Source organism: Amblyomma maculatum, chromosome 3, assembly GCF_055883805.1.
Source record: "Amblyomma maculatum isolate TAMU_Amacu chromosome 3, ASM5588380v1, whole genome shotgun sequence".
NCBI classification, from domain to species: Eukaryota; Metazoa; Arthropoda; class Arachnida; order Ixodida; family Ixodidae; genus Amblyomma; species Amblyomma maculatum.
The window spans coordinates 89,580,749-89,593,156 of record NC_139346.1 but is presented as its reverse complement, the minus strand read 5'-3'; positions in this window follow the sequence as shown (position 1 = coordinate 89,593,156).

The window sequence follows — 12,408 nt, the reverse complement described above, 5'->3', positions numbered from 1 at the left end:
GATCATGAACCAACAAATAATAATACAGAATCGATGCGTGCGCTAAAATCACAGTTCTAAGGCCGCATGCTAGTGGTATTTGAAAAAGAACAAATAAAGATTTCAACGGTTCGCGGTAATGTATTGTCATACAAGGATGTATTTGAAGATGTCTTGTGAAATTCCTCCTAGCAGACACGACAGCAGATATGCAGTCATTCGTCAAAATGCATTACGTACAAAGGAAAAAGAGAAACCTTTGTTCCCGTCATTACCATGTGTAAAACAGGCACGTTGCCTCCTTCTTCCAGCACTATTATATATCTTCGAGTTCTATACATTGCCTCTCCCAGATCCTCCTTATGATACACTTTTTCTTAGTATCCCTTTTTGATTCATGGGAAAGCTAAACTGTATAGCTGTATGGATACATACAGCTATCTACGTCACATATTTAAGGTACGAACAGTATCCTTCAAGCTGATAAATGTGGCACAATCCCACCAGTTCTGTATTCGCAATTTTCCTTTCTGTGTGGAAAATGCCGCTTCTGAAATAGTTGTGGTATGTGCTTTAAGCAAGACGTGAGCCATTTTGCAGGTCCTTTAGGACACGTTGACTTCTGCATCTCTAAATGATGGTAGAGTGGACGAAACAAAACCAATGCAACCTAATAAGAGTAATAAATTAAAGCAACCTGACGCCATACAGTAAGCTGTGTGTCACACTGAGAAAAGCAGGAAAAAATTCAACGTATATGAATACGATGCCTAAAACACCTACACACCTTTTGTTCGTATACACAACAAGAGGTGTAGTAAGGTGACTATAAACGAAGCACAGCAAACTATTTTGAACACACGTATGTTGTTAAATGCTCGCCGCTACGACAACAAAGCTGGTTTCTTGTTGAAGCTTGCCTCAGTTAGATTTCACTAAAAGGTGCTAAGACTGCTGTTGAATTGCCGCCAAACATTATTTCAAAACGCCTGGGCAAAAATTAAAACCTAATGCCAGAATTTCGATAATATTGCAAGATTGAGCAACACAGAAACCTAGAAACGAAAACCTTCAACAGCCGGTCCGAAGATAATTTGAGGTGAAAAGAGAAGACCACATAGACGAGTGCACGCTCTCGAAGATATTTTAAACAAAACACAACTCAGCTAGGTTGCAACCTTGATTGAGTGTAAAAGCGTTGTATTGCTCTCCCTCATGTCATACAGCGTTCGGATGCATTCTCAGATCCTCTGATTTATTCTCAAATGCGGAAAGCCAAGAGTTCAACAGTCGTCCACACGCATTTGCAGAGCGCTCGAATGGTTCACCGCAGAATTCACGCGCGTCAATTACGCGTGGCTTTGTGCTCGAGGCATGCAATTGTGCTTCCCACTTCAATGGATGATGTTGTAACGCATTGCGACTTTAAATTTAAAACGCACGAGGCAGGTAGAGGCGATTGTTATAAAAGTATGAGGGCGCCGCTCGTGTATTCCAAACAGGGATGCAGACGACCTACCTCTATCGTTTTTTTTTTTTCTGTGCGAAAATCAGTTGGCTTCTCGAGCCAGCTGCTGTTGAGCGCATTGTGACACGTTAGAAATTTAAAATTTTACGTTCCAAATTTGGAACGAAAGCTTCCTATGGGTTTATTTCGACCATGCGAGCTTATATCACTAACAATGTTTGCCATATTGCCACAGACATCTTCACAACCTGGTAAATGAACAGTAATAGACTGAATGCCCTTCTTCCAAACACGCAACAGGGTTTTGAACTTCATAAAAGGAACATCTTGGCTAGTTCGCGTTCGGTATACCTTCATTCGAAAACAGGTGGAAAAGCAGGCCGCGTTTTTTCATACCTCTGTTTAATGATAGCTCTGCACTTCTACTTCCTAAGTAGCTGTTATTGCGACAGCGTTTTGATTTCTCTTCGGCCAAGAGCGGGGAGTCGCCCTTGAGTTCTCAGCGATGTCATCGAAACACCTAGGCCATGCCTATAATAGGCGATACCTGGCAGGTGTCACAGGCGGCCACTTATTTGGTTGCAGGTTGTGTGGTGTCCCGGTGCAACGACGTGGCTCAGATGGCTCTGCAATCGACTACGCCAGAGCCGTTTTGATGAGAAAGAGAGATAAGAACGTGCCCTTAAACGCCGAATTTAATATGTTATCGCTAGGCAACGCAGGCCTGTTCGCATGCCTTGCTAAAGTTATCTATGACACGGCGTTTTTTGTGTAATTTGCCAACTGAGAACGTTATGCTAATCAGTATGTCTGGGATAAACGAGGCACAAAAAAGAAACAGTAAATAAGCAGTTCCAAGGTGAACATACACGAAATAGGACTCGTAAGAGAACACTTTACGCTGGCACGTCACAGTTTTAAAGGTGCAGCTAAAGGATCAAGATTAAGTTCCTAAAACTACTTTGCACACGATTGAACGTTAAGAGAGCGAGGTCCCGCTCTTTGTCGAAAAGGTGTATCGCAATTAGAAATTGAGTTAGACAATATTGCCACCTAAGCCCTGTTGTCCGTGACAATATATGAAGAAAATAGCCGATGTCGGGTATCCTTTGATTTGTTAATTTGACTGTTCTGGAGGAAATAGAAGTCTAATAGTGCTGTTCCTGCTATAAAAGTCATGAACCGCTTAAAGGTGGTAGACGCAGCTGTGCAGGCAAGGACACAGAAGAAATTCACACACAAACTTGGATAATGCCGCTATGTGTGCGTTTCTTTTGTGTCGCTCTCTGCTTTGCTGACTTCTCCATCTGTGCGGCTCGGTCAAAAATGCACTTTCCCCATTTCTTAGTCGTTGCTTGACTTCGGCGTTTCAACTTGAGCAAAATAAGGCAACACGGTTTTCTATCTAAGATTGTATTTTAACATAACAAAACTCCTTATTTGGGGCTTTCGATCAATGAAGTCTGCTTTGTAATTTTATTCCTCGCACTCAATGTTTTGACCATGGCATTAGCTATACGGTAATTTATACTGGATTTACCTAAGTGCTGTTAAACATATCTTGATGCGGGTTTCCAGCTGCCGCTTGAATGCATCACAAAACTGGTTATTCTGGTCTAGTCCAAGGGGCTGTGTTTCACATTTCCGTGAGGAACTTATCAGGTTAAATTTGACTGCCCATTGAAGCCAATACCCCAATCTACCTACAGGGGACCATGCAGACATGTGCTGACAAGCAGAAACTGCGACTCCTGAAGCCTTGCTTTGTGCTGAACTACGTATTGTTGCCGTAAGGCATCTGTTTTGTGCAATCTTTTCCGCCTGGTGGGTACAGTCGAATGCCTGTTTTGCTATTTTTTTGCTCTTCGTCCGTGATAAGAAAAACGATAGACGACCAGACCTACCCACCTAGCAACGCATATATTTATCGGGGCACATTTCACAGGACACGAGTCAGACCAACCAATAGGACTAAAAGGGAATACATATTGCAAAAGTCCCCGGGTCAGGTGCACAGGGTCGGCGAGGTGCCTAGGTTCTGTGAGACACGAGGAATACAAGGAAGGGTGCGGGCGTCTAGGGCACTGGAAGGTTCCCGGTTGAGACAACTGGCCTCAGGTTGTCGTTCAAAGGTCAAAACGTCTGCCTTCCTAGCGCGCATGAGTCGAGCACGGCGCCGAAAGCGCGTGCTGGCGATGAGCTGCAGTCAAGGAACAAGACTCGATCGGCGACTACCAGGCCCAATCACCCGGTAATGCAGCACGGCCAAAGGAAATATACAGCAGGAAGGCCCCTGTTCTGATCATCTAGGTCGCAGGTCTTGTGGAACGCGATCTCCAAATTCTCCTGGGATGCCTGTCCCCCAGTTGTTGCTCGCCCCTTGAAACATGGCACGTACCCACCATTTGGCATGCCAAGGTGTAGTGTCGTACACAAAGGAATTTCCATGAGCTATGCGAGGCAAATGTTTGGCGCAAAGCGAGAGCGCGGACAAGTGGAAGTCTAACAATGTAGCTATTAAAAATTCTGTTAGACATTAATTACAATCACAACAGTATTGAAGACATGCCTTGCAGAATGTCGAGAAAGTTTAACAAGCTAACCTAAAAGTCGCAATAGTAAGTAATTGATGATTTCGCAAATAGTGTCTAAAGCGAACTCCTTGGCCCTATCATAGAACGATAGTAAAACGGCTAGTGACAAGGGGAGTCTTAACCTACACAGGGTGACATCCAGGTATGTCTTTCTTTGTAGTCTGAACCACCGGAAAGAGAGAAGCAAAGGATCTATGAATTCCATTTTCCTGTATGATGAGCATGGATTTGTCGGTGTCCACCCACATCTGCACATACATAAATTCAAGCTCAAAATGCTCTCACCGCAAAAGCGTCATTTTTCACTCACTGTCTGTTTTTTAATGAACATGCATTCCAATTATATATGTGCTGATAATTCTTGGTGGGAATCGCGCAGGAATTGCGTATTCTTGGTGATATATCCTGGAACCTCTGGAACTGGGATTTCGCCTATGTACTAAAATTAGGGATGGGATATTGTCACGTAGTGATGACGAGGTCGACGACACAATTGAAGGGTCGATGATTACACTAAAGAAACTGTTTATTTGGGCTGACTTGCGCCCGCAAAAGAACTAAGCAACTCGGCGGCGGCGACAGAAACAAACGTGCTCGTCGATCGTCGAACAAAGAATGCTCGTCACACTCGGCAACGCTCAATTTAAAGGCTGCACAGAAGAATCTAGATAACGTCGCAAACAACTACCAGCACAAGCTGGAACATTGTGGAAAGACAAGCGAGTGGCCGGAACCTTCGAGACAGATGTCGGTGCGTCTTGCGCTACAACAAAACTGATAAAGGTGTGACTCGCGACATCGAGCAGTAACAAACAAAGATTACGGAACTGATACGCGGTCCAGAATCACAGTGATAAGCCTGTATGCCGGCGGCAGTTAAAAACAACAAATACTGTTTTGAAGGTTTCGCGGCATTACTCCCCCCTTAAAAAAACATCGCCACGATGTTCAAAACAAAGGAACTTAAACATAAACACTGCAAAGTTTAAACACCACAGATTCTTTAACGCGCGTAATATGGCTTCAGTCGTACAACATGTACAATTTCTGGGCGTGCGCGTCGCCGTTGTGATGCTGATGTTCCGTCGGGAATGACTTCATAGTCCAGTGGTCCGACGCGGCGAAGGATTTTGTATGGCCCAAAGTATCGACGAAGCAACTTTTCACTTAATCCGCGACGGCGAATTGGTGTCCAAACCCACACTTGGTCTCCTGGATTGTACTCTGCGTGGCGTCGTCGTAAATTGTATCGTCGGCTGTCAGTGCGCTGTTGGTCCTTAATACGCAGCCGTGCGAGTCGTCGGGCTTCCTCTGCACGCTGCATGTAGGCGTTGACGTCAAGGTTGTCTTCGCTGGTTACGTGCGGCAGCATTGCGTCGAGCGTCGTCGTGGGCTCCCTGCCGTACACAAGCTTAAACGGGGTCGCTCTGGTCGTCTCCTGGACTGCCGTGTTATACGCGAAGATCACGTACGGCAAGATGGCGTCCCAGGTCTTCTGTTCAGCGTCGACGTACATAGCGATCATGTCCGCGATCGTTTTGTTCAGGCGCTCCGTAAGGCCATTGGTCTGCGGATGGTACGCAGTTGTTCGTCGATGGCTTGTGTGACTGTATTCCAGGATGGCTTGCGTCAACTCTGCCGTAAACGCCGTTCCCCTGTCCGTGATGAGAACTTCTGGGGCGCCTTGTCGCAAGAGAATTCGTTCGACAAAAAATTTGGCGACTTCTGCCGCGGTACCAATTGGTAGTGTTCTTGCTTCGGCGTAACGGGTAAGGTAGTCAAAGGCCACAATGATCCACTTGTTACCCATAGACGAAGATGGAAAGGGGTCGAGGAGATCCATCCCAATTTGTTGAAAGGGCACGATTGGGGGCGGAATAGGGTTTAGTAGTCCTGCTGGTCTGTTCGGCGGCGTCTTGCGTCGTTGGCACTCACGACACGCCTTCACGTAGTGGGCAACTTCGGCAGGCAGTCGCTGCCAGTAATACTTCTGGATTCGACGCAATGTGCGCGCAAATTCGAGGTGGCCTGCTGTGGGCTCATCGTGCAAAGCCTGCAGAATTTCTTGCCGAAGGGTTTTAGGCACTACGAGAAGCTGCGTAGTCTTGTTAGGTGCGAAGTTCTTCACGAGGAGGCCATTGCTTAACGTGAAGGATGATAAATGTCGCCTAAACACACCAGGAGGGGAAGCGGTCTTTCCTTCCAATTAATCGGCTAGCGCTTTCAGCTCAGGGTCTGATCGCTGTTGTTCTGCGAAACTGCTGGCGCTTACCGGTCCCAAAAAGGCGTCGTCGTCATTGTCCTTCGGGGGAGCATCGACCGGAGCGCGGGATAAGCAGTCTGCCTCGGAATGCTTCCGGCCCGACTTATAGACTACAGTCATGTCAAATTCTTGAAGTCGTAGGCTCCATCTGGCAAGGCGGCCGGAAGGATCTTTCAAATTAGCCAGCCAGCAGAGCGCGTGATGGTCGCTTACCACCTTGAATGGTCGGCCGTATAGGTATGGACGAAACATAGAAGTGGCCCAGATAATTGCAAGGCACTCCTTCTCGGTCGTCGAGTAATTGACTTCGGCTTTTGTGAGGGATCTGCTAGCGTAGGCGATTACTTTCTCCTGTCCGGCACTCTTCTGGACAAGAACGGCTCCTAGGCCCACACTGCTCGCGTCGGTGTGAATTTCGGTCTCGGCGTTTTCATCAAAGTGGCCAAGTACAGGAAGGCATTGCAGGCGGCGCTTAAGTTCGTCGAAGGCTTCTTCTTGCGGCGCTTTCCATTTAAAAGGTACGTCAGCCTTTGTAAGCTGCGTCAACGGTTCGGCGATGCGCGAAAAGTTTCTGACAAATCGTCGATATTAAGCGCACAGCCCAAGGGATCGGCGCACAGCTTTCTTGTCGGCAGGCGGTGGGAATTGTGCGATTGCAGCTGTTTTCTCCGGGTCTGGGCGAATGCCGTCCTTGCTAACGATGTGACCTAGGAACCGAAGTTCTTCGTAGGCGAAGTGACACTTCTCTGCTTTTAGCGTTAGTCCCGATGATTTGATGGCTTCCAGCACTGTTTGTAGTCGTTTTAGGCGGTCTTCAAAGTTTGACGAGAAGACAACAACGTCGTCCAAATATACCAAACAAGTTTGCCACTTCAAGCCTGCCAGGACTGTGTCCATTACTCGTTGAAACGTGGCTGGTGCGAGCAGAGGCCAAATGGCATCACCTTGAACTCATAAAGGCCGTCCGGTGTGATGAATGCGGTCTTTTCGCGATCTCTTTCGTCGACCTCAATATGCCAATATCCGCTCTTCAGGTCCATCGATGAGAAGTACCTTGCATTGCAGAGCCGGTCGAGAGTGTCGTCGATGCGGGGAAGCGGGTAGACATCCTTCTTCGTTATGCTATTCAAGCGGTGGTAATCAACGCAGAAGCGAAGTGTGCTGTCTTTCTTCTTGACCAAAACGACTGGTGCCGCCCAGGGGCTGTTCGAGGACTGGTTTACGTCATCACGTAGCATTTCCTCAACTTGATCGCGAATGGCCTGGCGTTCTCGCGGCGATACACGATAAGGGCTTTGGCGCAGAGGTCGGGCGTGTTCGTCCGTTATAATGCGGTGCTTGGCCACTTGTGTTTGTCGTACCTTCGATGATGACGAGAAGCACTCCCCGTAGCTTCGAAGAAGACTAAGAATCTGGTCTTTCCTGCTGTGGGTCAATGCCGGGTTGATGTCAAATTTGGGCTGACGGAATTGGTCCGGTGAGTCTTCCAGCGTTTGGTCGTGGAGGGCGAATACATCTTTGAGGTCGGCTAATTCGTCGAGAAAAGCGATCGTCGTGCCCTTGTTGAGATGCCGGCATTCTTCGGTGAAGTTTGTCACCAGCACCTGAGTTTGACCTCTCCGGAATTTCGCGATGCCTCTTGCGATACCGACACCTCGTTCTAAGAGCAATTGGATATTTCCTTCGACGATGCCTTCAGCGGTTTCGATGTTTGCGCTACCTAGGCAGACTGCGATGCTTGATCGGGGCGGGACGGTCAATTCTTCATCGAGGACGTTTAGAGCGATGTGTTGCATCGACGTCGTCGTAGCAGGAATGGCTTTGTCTGCAGAGAGCTTGATGAGCTTGGATCGCAGGTCGATGATAGCCCAATGTTCATTTAGGAAGTCCATGCCTAAAATCACGTCGCGGGAGCACTGCTGCAAGACCACAAAGCTGGTGGGGTAAGTACGCCCATTTACGGTTATTTATTTACGGTTAGTGGCGCATCCGGGTGTACAACGTCTTCTCGATGGCAGACGCTTCCGTTTCGAATTCCGCCACTGTTTTTGGCGGATTTCGGACAAGATTTCCAAAAAGCGATTCTTTGACGCCTCGCATTAAAAGTTTGACTCTTTCACCTTCAGTCATGTTAGGGTCGGCGCGGCGAAAGAGGCGCTTCATCTCCTCAACGTACGCCAGGACAGACTCGTTAGGAAGTTGCAGTCTTGACTGAAGAAGGGCCTGGGCTTTTTCCTTTCGGACGATGCTTGAAAAGGCAGTCAGAAACGCTTCCTTGAAAGTCTCCCAATCCTTCATAGTTGCCTCATGATTTTCGAACCAAACTCGGGCATGTGCTTGAAGAACAACGTAGACTTGCCTAAGTTTCTCGGCGTCATTACAGCCGTTGAAATCTGCCACACGGTCGAAAAGGTCCATCCAATCTCCCGCATCTTCATCCGAGTCCATGGAAGCGGGGGGGCTCCCGGGGTTGGACGAAAATAACCGGTGCTGTAGGGTAGGCCATTGTCAGCGTCGATGCCTTCCGAGATCGAATGGGGTCAGCAGCGGACCGTGTTTGGGTTGTAGGCCTTGAAGTCGGCGGCTGGCTCGGTGACCTGTAGGCTGGTCTTCCAGGGCGACAGGAACACGGCTTGGGTCTTTGCTTGTAGGATCAAAGGAGGCACCTCCACTAGATGTCACGTAGTGGTGACGAGGTCGACGACACAATTGAAGGGTCGATGATTGCACTAATGAAACTGTTTATTTGGGCTGACTTGCGCCCGCAAAAGAACTAAGCAACTCGGCGGCGGCGATAGAAACAAACGCGATCGTCGATCGTCGAACAAAGAATGCTCGTCACACTCGGCAACGCTCAATTTAAAGGCTGCACAGAAGAATCTAGATAACGTCGCAAACAGCTACCAGCACGGGCTTGAACATTGTGGAAAGACAAGCGAGTGGCCGGAACCTTCGAGACAGATCTCGGTGCGTCTTGCGCTACAACAAAACTGATAAAGGTGTGACTCGCGACATCGAGCAGTAACAAACAAAGATTACGGAACTGATACGCGGTCCAGAATCAGAGTGATAAGCCTGTATGCTGGCGGCTGTTAAAAAACAACAAATACTGTGTTGAAGGTTTCGCGGCAATATATTACCAACTCATTAAGGGCCGACCTCATTAATGAATCCACCACCTTGTCGAATGAACACCTTCGTGACCATGGACCCATACTGAACAGATTTTTAAAGTATGCGCAAAAAAACGCAACATTTCTCTTAAAGAATAAATTTATCAGGTTTCAAGCGAGATTAACACTTGTAAACATTCAGCGATGTTGATTAGGTGTGGTACATGGCGTCTAATTTTGTTCAGAGCCAAAACAAGAGCTTAAAATAGAGTAAAGAATATAGGATTTTAATTCGAGATGCGCAGATCCTGCGAAATATGCCAAGTGCAGCTTTTTCGTTGCTGATGGAGGCATCTCTAGGTCGAACTGTATGACAGGAAGATTTTTCTTGGTAATCAGAAAGAAGACGGTTTAGAACGTTTGCAGAAATATTTTTTGATAATAAGGAAATATGTCATAATGGACGTCAACCACAGCCTGCATGTCACCAATTCATTGCAAAGGAATCACGTCGACACGAATTGGTGCTAAATGTTTCTGCGTTAATGTAACTTGTGGCTGTCTATAGCGTGGCCAATGCTAAAAAAAATCAGGGTCGGTTGAGACACCAAAATTGGAGGAACGACATCAGAGCCGACGTTAAAGAAGTTCTTACCTTGAGTAGCAAGTTGTAAAATAAATCGGGGATACGGGCTTGCAGATAAAGCATATTGTTAGAAATGTAATTTGGAAGTGTGAGACAGGGACGTACGTGTGCGACTTTGCAATAACAGTAAAGGATTAAGTTTTTAGTTCGCACTGCCTGAGAAAAGAACGCAGCTAAATTCATTGTTTCCACATAGGCTTTGTAGAAAAACTACAAAGTGTCATGACGCTTTCCAAACTTTTTATTCCTAATTCATATCATCCACCCTAGAGCAGGTTCTCCTTTAACCACAATCGATCTTTATATGGAGGCTGCAATCCAATCTTAGGTCATGCGTAACCCCTAAATGTTTAACCGATTCTGAGTGTGAAACCTGATTGGAGCAATGAGCTCAGGAAATTTACAAAGGTGCGTCCGGGGGAAATAAAAGCACACCACCGTTAGTGAGATCAAGGGATAATTTCAGGTTAAACCCGACTTCAATCTCATCCAAATAGGATTGGAGAGTGTGATTTAAGGAATGAATATTTAAAGCCGCGGCAAAAAACGCTATATGGTCTAGGTAAAGAAAATATTTTGTATTAAGACAGTAGAGAAAATTATTAGCAAAAATATTAAAATCAGCTGTGAAAGAAGTGATCCCTGTAGCACACGTCAGGACTGATAATATACATCAGAACAGAGGGCTCAATCTGTACATTAAAGGGCAGCTGCATCACTTTTAAAAAAAAAAAAGAGTTTGGAATACAGATATATAGTTTACGACCCCCTGAACACGAATACGACGTTAAATTTAGTCATAAGTGACCGCAAACTACTTTTTCATTGAAAAACGTGCACCAACGCCGTGGAGCGTTTTGAAAGTGGCGCTCTTGCCTCTGATTGGTCAAGCGCGCCGTGACGTCAATGACGGCGTGCCATTGAGTGGTAGCGGCGGTCCAAGCGATTGTACATGCACGCACGTGCTTTTCTGTGGATGTATGCCGCTGAACATGCAACGATCACGCTGCTCAGGGGAATATGATATTGAGCCGTACTTGTTGGAACCAGCGGCGGCTTCGGAACAAGGTGACACTGGCGGCAGCGGCGACATGACGAGCGAGGAGACAGCGCTAATCTTTTCCCGCATGGGAAATTCACACCGTTACGTACCGCTGCGCTGCACTGCTGTATGCGCCTGTGATCCGCTCTCAATTGAACATATCTGCGTTACTCGTGCCTTAAATCTCCTGCCTGACTCGAACGAAGCAGTGTCACGTCATTGAGCTTGATGTGCCGATTGTAAACAATTCATCCAGACGAGCCGTCGGCCCAGTTTTGTTGCGTGAATTTAGTCATTTATATGTCAGCAAGAGCAGCAAAAGTCATGCTCTCAGCTCCCGCAACCTCGAGTACGTATACATTTTATTCTGGCGGGATTTAGCAAATTAACGCGGGAGCGCGGTATCCGACGAGAAGCCAGGCTGCTGCCTTGCTGCGCACGCGAAATCCCATTTAGAACACCGGTAAAAATACCGAAACGCTAGGACAGCTATCGGCAGTCACGCGCTGTCATGTCGCGAGTTTAGCACACTTCATTTAGCTGCGCTTAACATCGCGACTTCGACCACAGACATCAAGCTGCCCCGATTTCTTTTCTTAATTGGGATAGTTGTTGATATGAGTCTGACAGTGGGTAGCTCAAAAGAAAGATGGCCCCAGAAGGCAGGGGGACAAGACACGCACTAGACTTGCGACTGAATTTTACTCCGGAAAGAGCGGGTTTATACGCATTTTTTAATCTTTATCCAGGTGCAACCAAGGAAGATAAAAACATGCATAAATTCATCCTCTTCGGAGTAAAATTCTGTCGCAAGTCTAGCGTGTGTCCTTGTTCCACTGACAGAGATATATAACGCGCCCCAGTCCGACGCGGTCGTTCACGTTCTCCCGGTTCAAGTTACGAAGCACGGCGCGCACTTCGTGCATTGGGTGCGGCGTTGGGGTTCCTGGCTATGCATGAGCGCGTGGAGAAGGTATGGTGCTCCTCACATCCCACTAATTACCCACTCCCTCCTCTTAAAAAAAAAAAAGTCCTACTCTCTGACATTACTTCTCACAGTTTTCCAGCCGCGTCAGCGGGCGCCAATGCTGAATAGTTTTACTTTCACCTGTGCCTTCATCTGCCCGCCCACCCATCTGCCCCACAGAACAAAAACGTAAACAGAACAGAAGAGCAATATGATGTATTGGACCTCTTACCTCGAGTTTTCTTTTTGCGGAAGCAGCTCTTGGCGGCGGAGATGTGCTCTTGTTGTGCGAAGACAGAAGGCACAGCCCCGGTTTTCAATCGCGCAGATTTGATC